This window comes from Carcharodon carcharias (assembly GCF_017639515.1).
Source record: "Carcharodon carcharias isolate sCarCar2 chromosome 27 unlocalized genomic scaffold, sCarCar2.pri SUPER_27_unloc_1, whole genome shotgun sequence".
NCBI lineage: Eukaryota > Metazoa > Chordata > Chondrichthyes > Lamniformes > Lamnidae > Carcharodon > Carcharodon carcharias.
Window position 1 is genome coordinate 706,253 of NW_024470624.1, and position 11,440 is coordinate 717,692.

The window sequence follows — 11,440 nt, forward strand, 5'->3', positions numbered from 1 at the left end:
ATGGATCTGTTGATCAGCATGAACCTTCAGGAGAATTGGGAGGGTGTATGTTAGATACAGCAGAGTGAGAATGGAGAGAGCGTGTGTGTGATGGAGATTCACAGCTTTAGTGGAATGAGAGAGGAAAGAATGTTCCATAGAAACTAGAATTGTCTGTTCTGAATTTCTATCCTGTGCTGACAGTGATGACTGTTGTGAATTCCTTTTACTGGATACTAGAAGGGGAGGATTTGCAGATAGAAGGCTGAAATCAAAGGTTAAGATCTCACAGAGTCGCTCAATTTATCGGAACCTGAATATGATCAGCTTTTGTATCTAGATGGAGAAATGTTTCTGTGTTCTGTCTGCTTCAAAATGTTCTACACATCAGGGGGACTTGAAAAGGCCCGAGACCCCACACCCGAGTGAGAGCATTCCAGTGCACTGAGTGTGGAAAGAGCTTTAACCAGTTACACGGCCTGAAAAAAATATCACATCATTCACAGTGAGAAGAGACATTTTACATGTTCTGTGTGAGGAGGAGGCTTCAACTGACCTGGAGAGAGACACGGACATGCGCACCATGGAGAAACCGTGGAAATGTGGGGACTGTGGGAAGGGATTCAAAACCCCATTGAAGCTGGAGACTCATCGACGCAGTTACACCGGAGAGAGACTGTTCACCTGCTTTGAGTGTGGGAAGGGATTCGCTCAGTTACACCACCTGCAGTCACACCACCAGGTTCACACCAGGGAGAGACCATTCACCTGCTCCGTGTGTGGGAAGGGATTCGCTCGGTTATACAACCTGCAGACACACCAGTGAGTTCACACCAAGGAGACACTGTTCACCTGCTCTGTGTGTGGGAAGGGATTTACTCAGTTACCCAACCTACTCACTCACCAACAAGTTCACACTGGAGAAAGACCATTCACTTGCTCTGAGTGTGGGAAGGGATTCACTTGGTCATCCAACCTGCTGACACACCAGCGGGTTCACACCGAGAAGCCGTTCCCCTGCTCTGAGTGTGGGAAAGGATTCACTGAGTTCTACAGACTGCAGTACACCAGCGAGTTCACACTGGGGAGAGGCCAATCACCTGCTCTCAATGTGGAAAGGGATTCGCTCGGTTACACCATCTGCAGTCACACCGGCATGTTCACTCTGGGGAGAAGCCGTTCACCTGCTCTCAGTGTGGGAAGGGTTTCACTCAGTTGTCCCACCTGCAGACACACCAGCGAGTTCACAAGTGATTGCAGGGTTTGGATTCTGCTGTTTTTGCTGTTGTTAATCACATCCAGGAATGAACCATGTTCATTCTGACAGTTGGTGAAGTGGGAGGGTCAGAGGGTTTCTTTCTGCTGGACTGACCAGTCCCACGACTTTGTCCCCAGTGGGTGATGATCTTTGAACCTAGTTGCCAATGTCTTGTTTCATATTTCACAGGGATCACAGGATGAAAGGGTGTTTGGAATGTAAAAGATATTTAGTTTGCATTTCTGTTTGGAACCTCCCAAATCATGCCATGTTGCCATGGAGATGGGCTGTGCTGGTTAGATGGTTCTTTTGTCTAATTTATCTGGGTGTTTCTCACAGAGGAAAACTATCACGGTTTCAGGGTCAAGTTGGCTGTGGTAGATTGGGAAGCTACATGAAAACTTATGACGGTAGACAGGCAATAGCTAACATTGAAGGAATTATTACATAGTTACAACAAATATAGATTCCTTTAAGGAATAAAAATCCAACAGGAGAAGTGATGTAACCGTGGCCAATAGAAAAGATAAAGATTGCATTAGATCAAAGGAAGAAGCTCATAAAGTGGCCAAAAAAAGTAGTAAGCCTGAGGATTGGAGCTTTTTCAGAATTCAGGAAAGGAGGACCAAGAAACTGATAAAGAAAGCGAAAACTGAACATCACAGCAAACTGGCGAGAAACATAAAAAGCAACTGTAAAAGCTTCTATAGGTATGTGAAAAGGAAGAGATTAGCAAAGAGAAATGTGGGTCCATTCCAGGCAGAGAGGGGAGAATTTATAATGGGGAATAAGGAATTTACAGAGAAACTAAACAATGTGTTCACAGAGGAAGATAGAGAAATTGTCCCCAAAATACTAGAGAACCAAGGGACTAGTGAGCATGAGGAACTGATAGAGATTAGTCTTGGTAAAAAAAAGTAGTACTGGAGAAATGAATGGGGTTGAAAGTTGATAAATCCCCTGGACCTGGTGATCTACATCCCAAAGTGTTGAAGGAGGTGGTTGTAGAGATAGTGGATGCATTGGTGATCATCTACCAAAATTCTATAGATTCTGGAATGGTTCCTGCAAATTGGAAGGTGGCAAATGTCACCCACTATTTAAGGAGGGAGAGAGAAAACGGGGAACTATAGACTTGTTAGCCTGACATCAGTAGTAGGGAAAATGCTTGAATCCATTATAAAGGATGTGATAATATACACACATATGAATTAGGAGCAGGAGTAGGCCACTTGGCCCCTCGAGCCTGTTCCGTCATTCAATAAGTTCATGGCTAATCTTATTGTAACCTCAACCCCACATTCCTGCCTACCCCGATAACATTTAACTTCTTGCTTATCAAAAACCTATCTTCTCTGTCTTAAAAATATTCAAAGACTCTGCTTCTCCCGCCCTTTGAGGAAGAGAGTTCCAAAGACTCACTACCTTCTGAGAAGAAAATGTTTTCCTCTGTCTTAAAAGAGGCGACCCATTACTTTTAAACCATGACCCCAATTTCCAGATTCTCCCACAAGAGGAAACATCCTCTCCATATCCACCCTGTCGAGGCCCCTCACGATCTTATATGTTTCAATCAAGTTGCCTCTTACTCTTCTAAACTCCAGCGGATACAAGCCCAGCCTGTCCAACCTTTCCTCATAAGACAACCCACCCAGTCCAGGTATTAGTCTAGTAAACCTTCTCTGAACTGCTTCCAATACATTTATGTCCTTCCTTAAATAAGGAAACCAATACTGTACACGGTACTCCAGGTGTGGTCTCACCATTGCCCTGTATAACTGAAGCATAATCTCCCTACTAATAATAACATTCTGTTAGCTTTCCTAATTACTTGGTGTACCTGAATAATTAGCTTTTGCTATTCATGTACAAGGACACCCAGATCCCTCTGAATCTGCTAACTCTCACCATTTCAATAATATGCTTGGTTTGTATTCTTTCTGCCAAAATGAACAATTTCACATTTTGCCACATTACACTCCATTTGCCAGATCCTTGCTCACTTCCTTAACATGTCTATAACCTTTTGTAGTCTACTTATGTCCTCTTCACAACTTACTTTCCTACTTATCTTTGTGCCATCAGCAAATTTAGGTGCGATCCCTTTGATTCCCTTCATCCAAGTCATTTATATAAATTGTAAAAAGTTGAAGCCCCAGCACTAATTGCTGTGGCACACCACTTGTTACATCTTGACAACAAGAAAATGACCCATTTATGTCTACTCTATTTCCCATTAGCTAGCCAATCTTCTATCCATGCCAATATGTTACCTCCCACAGAATGAGCCTTTATTTTCCACAATAACCTTTGATGTGGCACCTCATCAAATTCTTTCTGGAAATCTAAGTTAGTGTTCCACCGGTTCCCCTTTATCTACACTGCATGTTACTTCTTCAAAGAACTCCAATAAGTTGGTTAAACATGATTTCCCTTTCACAAAACCATGTAGACTCTGCTTGATTACCCTGAATTTATTAAAGTATCCTGTAATAACATCTTTAATAATAGCTTCTCACATGTTCCCTCTGACAAATGTTAAGCTAACTGGCCTGCTTTCTGTCTCCCTTTTTGAATGAAGGAGTTATACTCACTATTTTCCAATCGAATGGAACCTTCCTGAATTTAGGAAGTTTTGGGAAATTTCAACCCATTCACCAGCTATCTCACTGGCCACTTTTTTTAGGCCCTAGGTTGAAGTCCATCAGGACCTGGGTTCTTGTCAGCCTAAAGCACCAACAATTTGCCCAGTACCACTTCTGTGGCGATTGTAATTTTCTTGAGTTCCTCGTTCCCTTCCAATTCCTGTTTTACAGCTATTTCTGGGATGTTACTTGTAACCACTATAGTGACAACTGATGCGAAATACCTGTTCAATTCATTTGCCATGTCCTTATTTTCCATTATTAATTCCCCAGACTCACTTCCAAAAGACCAACACTCGCTTTGTTAACTCTTTTTTCTCTTAAACATCTATAGAAGCTTTGTTTTTCTATTTCCAGCTAACTTTCTCTCATAATCTAATTTTTCCCTGGTTCTTAATCTTTTAGTCATTCTTTGCTGTTTTTTATGTTCTTTATGTTTTTTATGTTTTTATGTCCAATCTTCTGACCTGCCAGCCATCCTTGTGCAATGATATGCCTATCTTTAACTTTTATAGTTAACCACAGATGGTGGGTACTCTCCTTTGATATTTTCTTTCTTGTTGGAATGTATCTATTCTGTATATTCTGAAGTATCCTCTTAAATGTCTGCCATTGCATCTTTATTGACCAATCCCATAACCTAAGTCGTCATTCACTTTAGCTAGCTCTGCTTTCATGCCCTCATAATTGTCCTTCTTTAAGCTTATTGCTAGTCTTGGACCCTCCAAGTCTTCTCTCCCTCCAACTGAATGTAAAATTCAATCATATTGTGATCGCTGCTATCTAGGGGCTTCATCCCTATGAGGTCGTTAATTAATCTGATCTTGGTGCACAATACCAGGTTGAGGAGACCCTGCTCTCTGCCTCCAGAACGTGCTGTTCTAGGAAACTATCACAAAAATATTCGATGAACTCCCCATCTAGGCTACTGTCGCGCATCTGAATTTTTCTGTGTATATGTAGATTAAAATTCCATTTAATAATTGCCGTACCTTTCTGAAAAGCTCCCATTATTTTTTCCTTTATATCCTGACCTACCATGTGGTTACTGTTGGGGGGCCTGTACACCACTCCCACAGGTGACTTCGTGACTTTATCATTTCCCATCTCTACCCAAACTGCTTCTACATCCTAATTTCCTGAACTTAGGCCGTCCCTCTCTATTGTGCTAATACCATCATTAATTAACAGTGCCACCCCTTGACCTCTTCCTAGCTTCCTGTCCTTCCTAAATGTCATGCATCCTTCAATATTCAGTTCGTCTGTTCGTCTCCAAAGTCCCAGGAAGATGTTGAAAATGTCAGACTATGTTCAAGGCTGGGCTTGAATTTTCTCTTTAATTTCAAGATAAAATTAAGTTGGGAGTCTAAAAGGTAACTAATCAGCACGCCTACCTGGATACAAGGCTCATGTGATTCACTTTGCCCTTAGGAGGGGCTCTATGAGAGGAAGGATCCATGGGAAGCTATTGTAGGATCAGATTGGAAAATTCTTCTAAAAGGCATCCCTGAATTTCACAGACAGATCAGTCTGCCAGGGTCCGAGAGAGTGAGAGAGCTGATAGAGGCGGCAAGTCTTTGTTTCTCCACACGGGAACGTGGATGGGACATTGTGCTCACGTTGAAAAAACCAATTTCATGAGGACTTAAAACAAGACTGGAAGATTTGCCTAAACAAAAACAGAAACAGAAATACCTGGAAAAACTCAGCAGGTCTGGCAGCATTGGCGGAGAAGAGTGCAGTTGACGTTTCGAGTCCTCATGACCCTTCAACCGAACAGTTCTGCCAATGCTGCCAGACCTCCTATGTTTTTCCAGGTATTTCTGTTTCTGTTTTTGTTTTGCACTTCCAGCATCCGCAGTTTTTTGTTTTTATCTCTGTGGAAGATTTGCCTTGCTTGAGTCAGGAGAACCTTCACTGTGAAAGACAGTTCTGAGGTTAAAGGTTGCTAGACAAGGAAAGGAAAAGAATGGAAGTAAACCCTTGGGAGCGAGGAATCACTTTGGACAGGTTTAAGGATAATTGAGTGTCTATTTCAGGAATACACAGTATAACTGTGCAGTGGGATTTTTGATTATGTTCCAAGTAAAATGGCAAATTTCTGTTTGATAATTTAAGGTATATGTTGCCAACAAAAATGGTGTTTAGTCAAAGTTGCTTCTAGATTGTTTGTTGCAGTAAAAGTTACAAAACTTGAAGTCTTGTCATGTGAACCTTTAACTTGTTCATTGGGAATTTGAATTTCCTTTTAGAAGTTGCCAGTCTTTACAGAGATCTTAACATTTGGTTTAGAGCCACAAGTTTCATCTTCCCATTTGATCCATTAGCACCTTTCTGTCTCTCGATTGCTCATGTCAATGACAGCCAGGCAATGGAGCTGAGGGCTGAATTTAGCTAAGAGTAATGGAGCCTGCGCCCCAGTTTGGGAACTGCCTTGGGCATCGCCCTAATAGAGAGACAGGAAGGTGATGGAGGTCTGACTGGGAAATGGGCCTCCAACCAACCAGGGCACGGGAGGGGGTGACCGGGGCTGATGGTGACACCCAGGGTTCAGTGACACGACCCCCAAGGTTCAGTGCCTCTGTGTCTAAAGCAGGTAGCCATGGGAACAGGGTACAGAGGATCCAAAGAAAAACCATTTGGGTCAGGAACATTGTGTGCATCCTTTTTCTCTAGTTGTCTTTGATCCTCAAGTAATTTTTTGTTTGTCTTTTAACCATGTTCAGTTTCATTACTAAACTTTTATCAATAAAATATTTGATTTACTGATTATATTTATTCACTTCAGCGAAAGTGGGTGAGAGGGGTTGGCAGGCTCTTTAACAGAAAATGAGTCCCTCTAAGGTAATTGACAAACGAGCCAGAGGGGGAAATGAGATTTTATTTTTCTGTTGACACACAATGTTAGAAAATGGGATTCAGGGAATCCATCGTGATTTACTAATTTATCAAAGTTCTTTAAGCAAGTAATGGTATGGACAAAGAGGAACCTGCAGATTTGTTTGCTTAGATTTCCAGAAAGCATTTCATAAGGTGCCACAGAAATGGTCACTACACAAAATAAGAGCTCATGGTAGAGGGGGTCACAAATTAGCACAGATAGAGGACACAGAGAGAGTAGGCATAAATAGGTTATTTTCAGGTTGGTAAGATATAACAAGTGGAGTGCCACAGGAGATCATTGCTGGGTCTTCAGCCATTAATATTTCTATAAATGACTTGGATGAGGGACTGAATGTATGGTAGCTAAATTTGCTAATGACACAGATATGTAGGAAAATAATTTGTAAAGAATGAGTGGGCAAAAATTCAGCCATGGAGTATAATTTAGGAAAATGTGAACTTGTCCACATTGGGAGGAAGAATTTTAAAAAGCATATTATTTAAATGGAGAGAGATTGCAGCACTGTGAGGTACAGAGGGATCTGGGTGACCTGGTACATGAACCACAAAACGTTACTATTCAGGTACAAGTGATTAGGAAAGCAAATGGAATGTTGATATTTATTGCATTCATCCCACCCCCGATTGGGGATAGAGTGGTTTCCCCATTGCAGGGGATTGTGGGAGCTGCAGATGCCATTACGCATCCGGAGCCCAGTCTCCAAACTCCTGTGACTGGGATGGAAAGTGGGGGTGGAGGGTGCAGTGACCCCGCCCTGACACCGAGTACATGTGGGTAGTCACTTGATTCGATTGTGACATCCCCTTAGCAAAACAGGGGTTTCGAGTGTAAACACTTAGACTGAAACAGAAACAGAAAGTGCTGGAGACACTCAACAGGTCTGGAATCACCTGTGAAGAGGGAAATGGAGTTAATGTTTCGAGTAGAATATGACTCTCTTTCTGTCAAGGTGTAGACAGCTGGGTGACATATTGGGGAGGACAATGGGTACCAGAGGAGGTCTTGTGGAGCAGTGGGTAGTGTCCCTGCCTCTGAGCCTGAAGCTCCTGGTTCAAGTCCCAGTCCAGGACTTGATAGACAAGGAAAGTTTCTTCACGTTACAGACAAATAGGTTTAGCATCAACTTGTAAAACCTTCCAACACACACCAATGGCAGGTGGTAAGAGTGGGAGAGATTTCTGCTCAGCCACATGGTGGAAAGAAATTGGAGCTGTGAACAAAGCTATCGTAGTATTTAACCGTGTATGTTGCTGTAGCAACTCACATCCCTTGTGCAGGATGAGGTCTGGTTGGCTCAGTTGCCTGGATGGTGGGTGTGGATCAGATTGGTGCCAAGGCTGGATGGATTCTTGATCTGCCTCCTTGTCCTACCCATGGTGCAGGTCATGACAATGTGGGTTAGATTGAAGGAGAAGGTAAGGGATTCACTTCCTCATCCAGCTCGATTAAATATGTGTGAGCTCACACCGGGGAGAGGCCATTCACCTGCTCCATATGTGGGTTCAAACTGGCGAAAGGCTGATTAAATGTTCTGAGTGTGGGATGGATTCAATCGCTCATCCCAGCTCCTGACACACCAGTGAGTCCACTGTTCACCCCAGGGGCTGGATTCTGCTGTTATTGCTGCTGCTAATCACAGCCAGGACTGAACCATGTTCATTCTGACAGTTGGGGTTTGTTTCTGTTGATTTTAATAACCCCTGTAACTGGGCTGGAGATTAATATTCTGGTAAATGTCAAATAAATCAGCTTTGTTTTGGGGCCACAGTTTATTGAGACCTCGATGTGAGAGATGAAAAGGTAGGTTTTAAGCAGAGTCTAAAAGGAGGAGAGAGAAGTGGAGGGGTTAAGGGACGGAATTCCAGAGTTTCGGAACCTGGCAGTTGAAGACTGAAAGAGTGCCAGCCCTGGATTATGGGGGACTTGAGTTTCTGGAGTGGGGACTTGAAACCATAACCTTCAGACTCAGAGACAAGAGTATGAAACTGACTGAGCTCATCCCTTTAAATAACGTTTCCCAATCCATCATCGCCAACTCGCGCCTCATACCATCTCAGTTTCCTTTATTAATATTCAGGACCTGAGTCTCAGAATCAACTCCGTCACTCTCCAGCTTGATGAAGAATTCTATCATATTATGGTCGCTGATCCCCAAGGAGCCTCGCACACCTAGATGACCAATTATTCCTTTCTCATTAGAAAATACTCAGTCTAGGATGGCCTGTTCTCCTGTTGGTTCCTCAACGTATTGGCCCAGAAAACCATCCTATATACACTCCAGGAATTCTTCCTCTACGGTATTGTTACTAATTTGATTTGGCCAATCTAAATGCAGATTAAAGCTACCCATAATTATAAATGTTCCTTTATTGCATGCATCTCTAAATTCCTGTTTAATGCCATTCCCAACATCACCACTATAGTTTGGGGGGTTTATATACAACCCCCATTAACGTTTTTTGCCCCTTAGTGTTTCTCAGCTCTACCCAAACAGATTCCACATCATCGGAGCTAATATCTTTCCTCACTATTCAATAATTTCCTCTTTAACCAGCAATGCAACTCCACTGCCTTTTCATTTTTATCTGTCCTTCCTAAATACTGAATACCCCGGATGTTCAGTTCCCATCCCTGGTCACCCTGCAGCCATGTCTCCATAATCCCGACTATATCATACCTGTTTACATCTGTTTGCATGTTTAATTCATCCACTTTATTGCAAATGCTCCTTGCGTTAAGGCACAAAGCCTTAAGGCTTGTCTTTTTAACATTACTTGTCCCATTTCCACTATTTTTCACTGAGGCCTGATTTGATTCTTGCCCTTGATTTCTCTGCCTATCACTTTTCTAATTTCCCTTTCTGTCTTTTGTTCATGTCCTTGATTTCCCTTCTTCTGACCTCTTGCATAGATTCCCACCCCTCTGCCACTCTGGCAAATGCTCCCCCTAGGACATCAGTCCCGGTCCTGCCCAGGTGTAACCCGGCCAGTTTGTACTGGTCCCAAATTGCCCAGAAGCGGTCCCAAAGTCCCAGGAATCTGAAACCCTCCCCCTCGCACCATCCCTTCAGTCATGTATTCATCCGAAATATCCTGCTATTTATACTCTGATTAGCACGTGGCACTGGTAGTAATCCTGAGATCACTACCTTTGAGGTCCTATTTTTCAACATATTTCCTAACTCCCTCTATTCTGTTTTTAGGACCTCGTCCCTTTTTTTTTTACATAGAAACTAGGAACAGGAGCAGGCCATTCTGCCCCTCAAGCCCGCTCTACCATTCATTATGATCATAGCTGATCATCCAGCTCAATAGCCTGCTCCCGCTTTCTCCACATATCCTTTGATCCATTTCGCCCCAAGACCTACATCTAACTCTTTTTTGAAAGCATACAATGTTTTGGTCTCAACTACTTTCTGTGGTAACGAATTCCACAGGCTCACCACTCTCTGGGTGAAGAAATTTCTCCTTATCTCAGTCCTAAATGGTCTACCCCATGTCCTCAGACTGTGACCCCTGGTTCTGGACTCCCCCACCATCGGAAACATCCCTCCTGCATCTACCCTGTCTAGTCCTGTTAGAATTTTATAGGTTTCTATGAAATCCCCCCTCATTCTTCTGAACTCCAGCGAATATAATCCTAATCTACTCAATCTCTCCTCATATGTCAGTCCTGCCATCCCAGGAATCAGTCGGGTAAACCTTTGCTGCACCCCCTCAATAGCAAAAACATCCTTCCTCAGATAAGGAGACCAAAACTGCACACAATATTCCAGGTGTGGTCTCACCAAGGCCCTATACAATTGCAGCAAGACATCCCTGTTCCTGTACTTGAATCCTCTGGCTATGAAAGCCAACATACCATTTGCCTTCTTTACCACCTGCTGTACCTGTATGCTTACCTTCAGCGACTGGTGTACAAGGACACCCAAGTCTCGTTGCACATTCCCCTCTCTCAATTTATAACCATTCAGATAATTATCTGCCTTCCTGTTTTTGCTACCAAAATGGATAACCTCACATTTATCCACATTATACTGCATCTGCCATGCATTTGCCCACTGACTCAGCTTATCCAAATCATATTGAAGCATCTCTACATCCTCCTCACAGCTCACCCTCCCACCCAGCTTTGTGTCATCTGCAAACTTCCATACATTACTTTTAATTCCCTTATCTAAATCATTAATATATATTGTGAGTAACTGGGGTCCCAGCACTGATCCCTGTGGTACCCCACTAGTCACTGCCTGCCATTCATAAAAGACCCATTTATTCCTACTCTTTGTTTCCTGTCTGCCAACCAGTTTTCTATCCATCTCAATACACGACCCCCAATCCCATGCACTTTAATTTTACATGCCAATCTCTTATGTGGGACTTTGTCGAAAGCCTTCTGAAAGTCCAAATAAACCACATCCACTGGCTCCCCCTCATCAACTCTACTGGTTACATCCTCCAAAAATTCCAGTAGATTTGACAGCATGATTTCCCTTTCATAAATCCATGCTGACTCTGCCCGATTCTGCCACTGTTTTCCACGTGCGCAGTTATTACATCTTTTATAATGGACTCTAAAATTTTACCTGTCGTTTGTAGCAACGTGTACCACGACCACAGGCTGTTCACCCTCCTCCTTCAGAATGTCCTGTAG

The 11,440-nt window shown here is 42.9% G+C and overlaps 1 pseudogene; it reads left to right on the plus strand.

Moving 5' to 3' along the window:
- LOC121273576 lies at positions 1-11,440 on the plus strand (annotated as a pseudogene).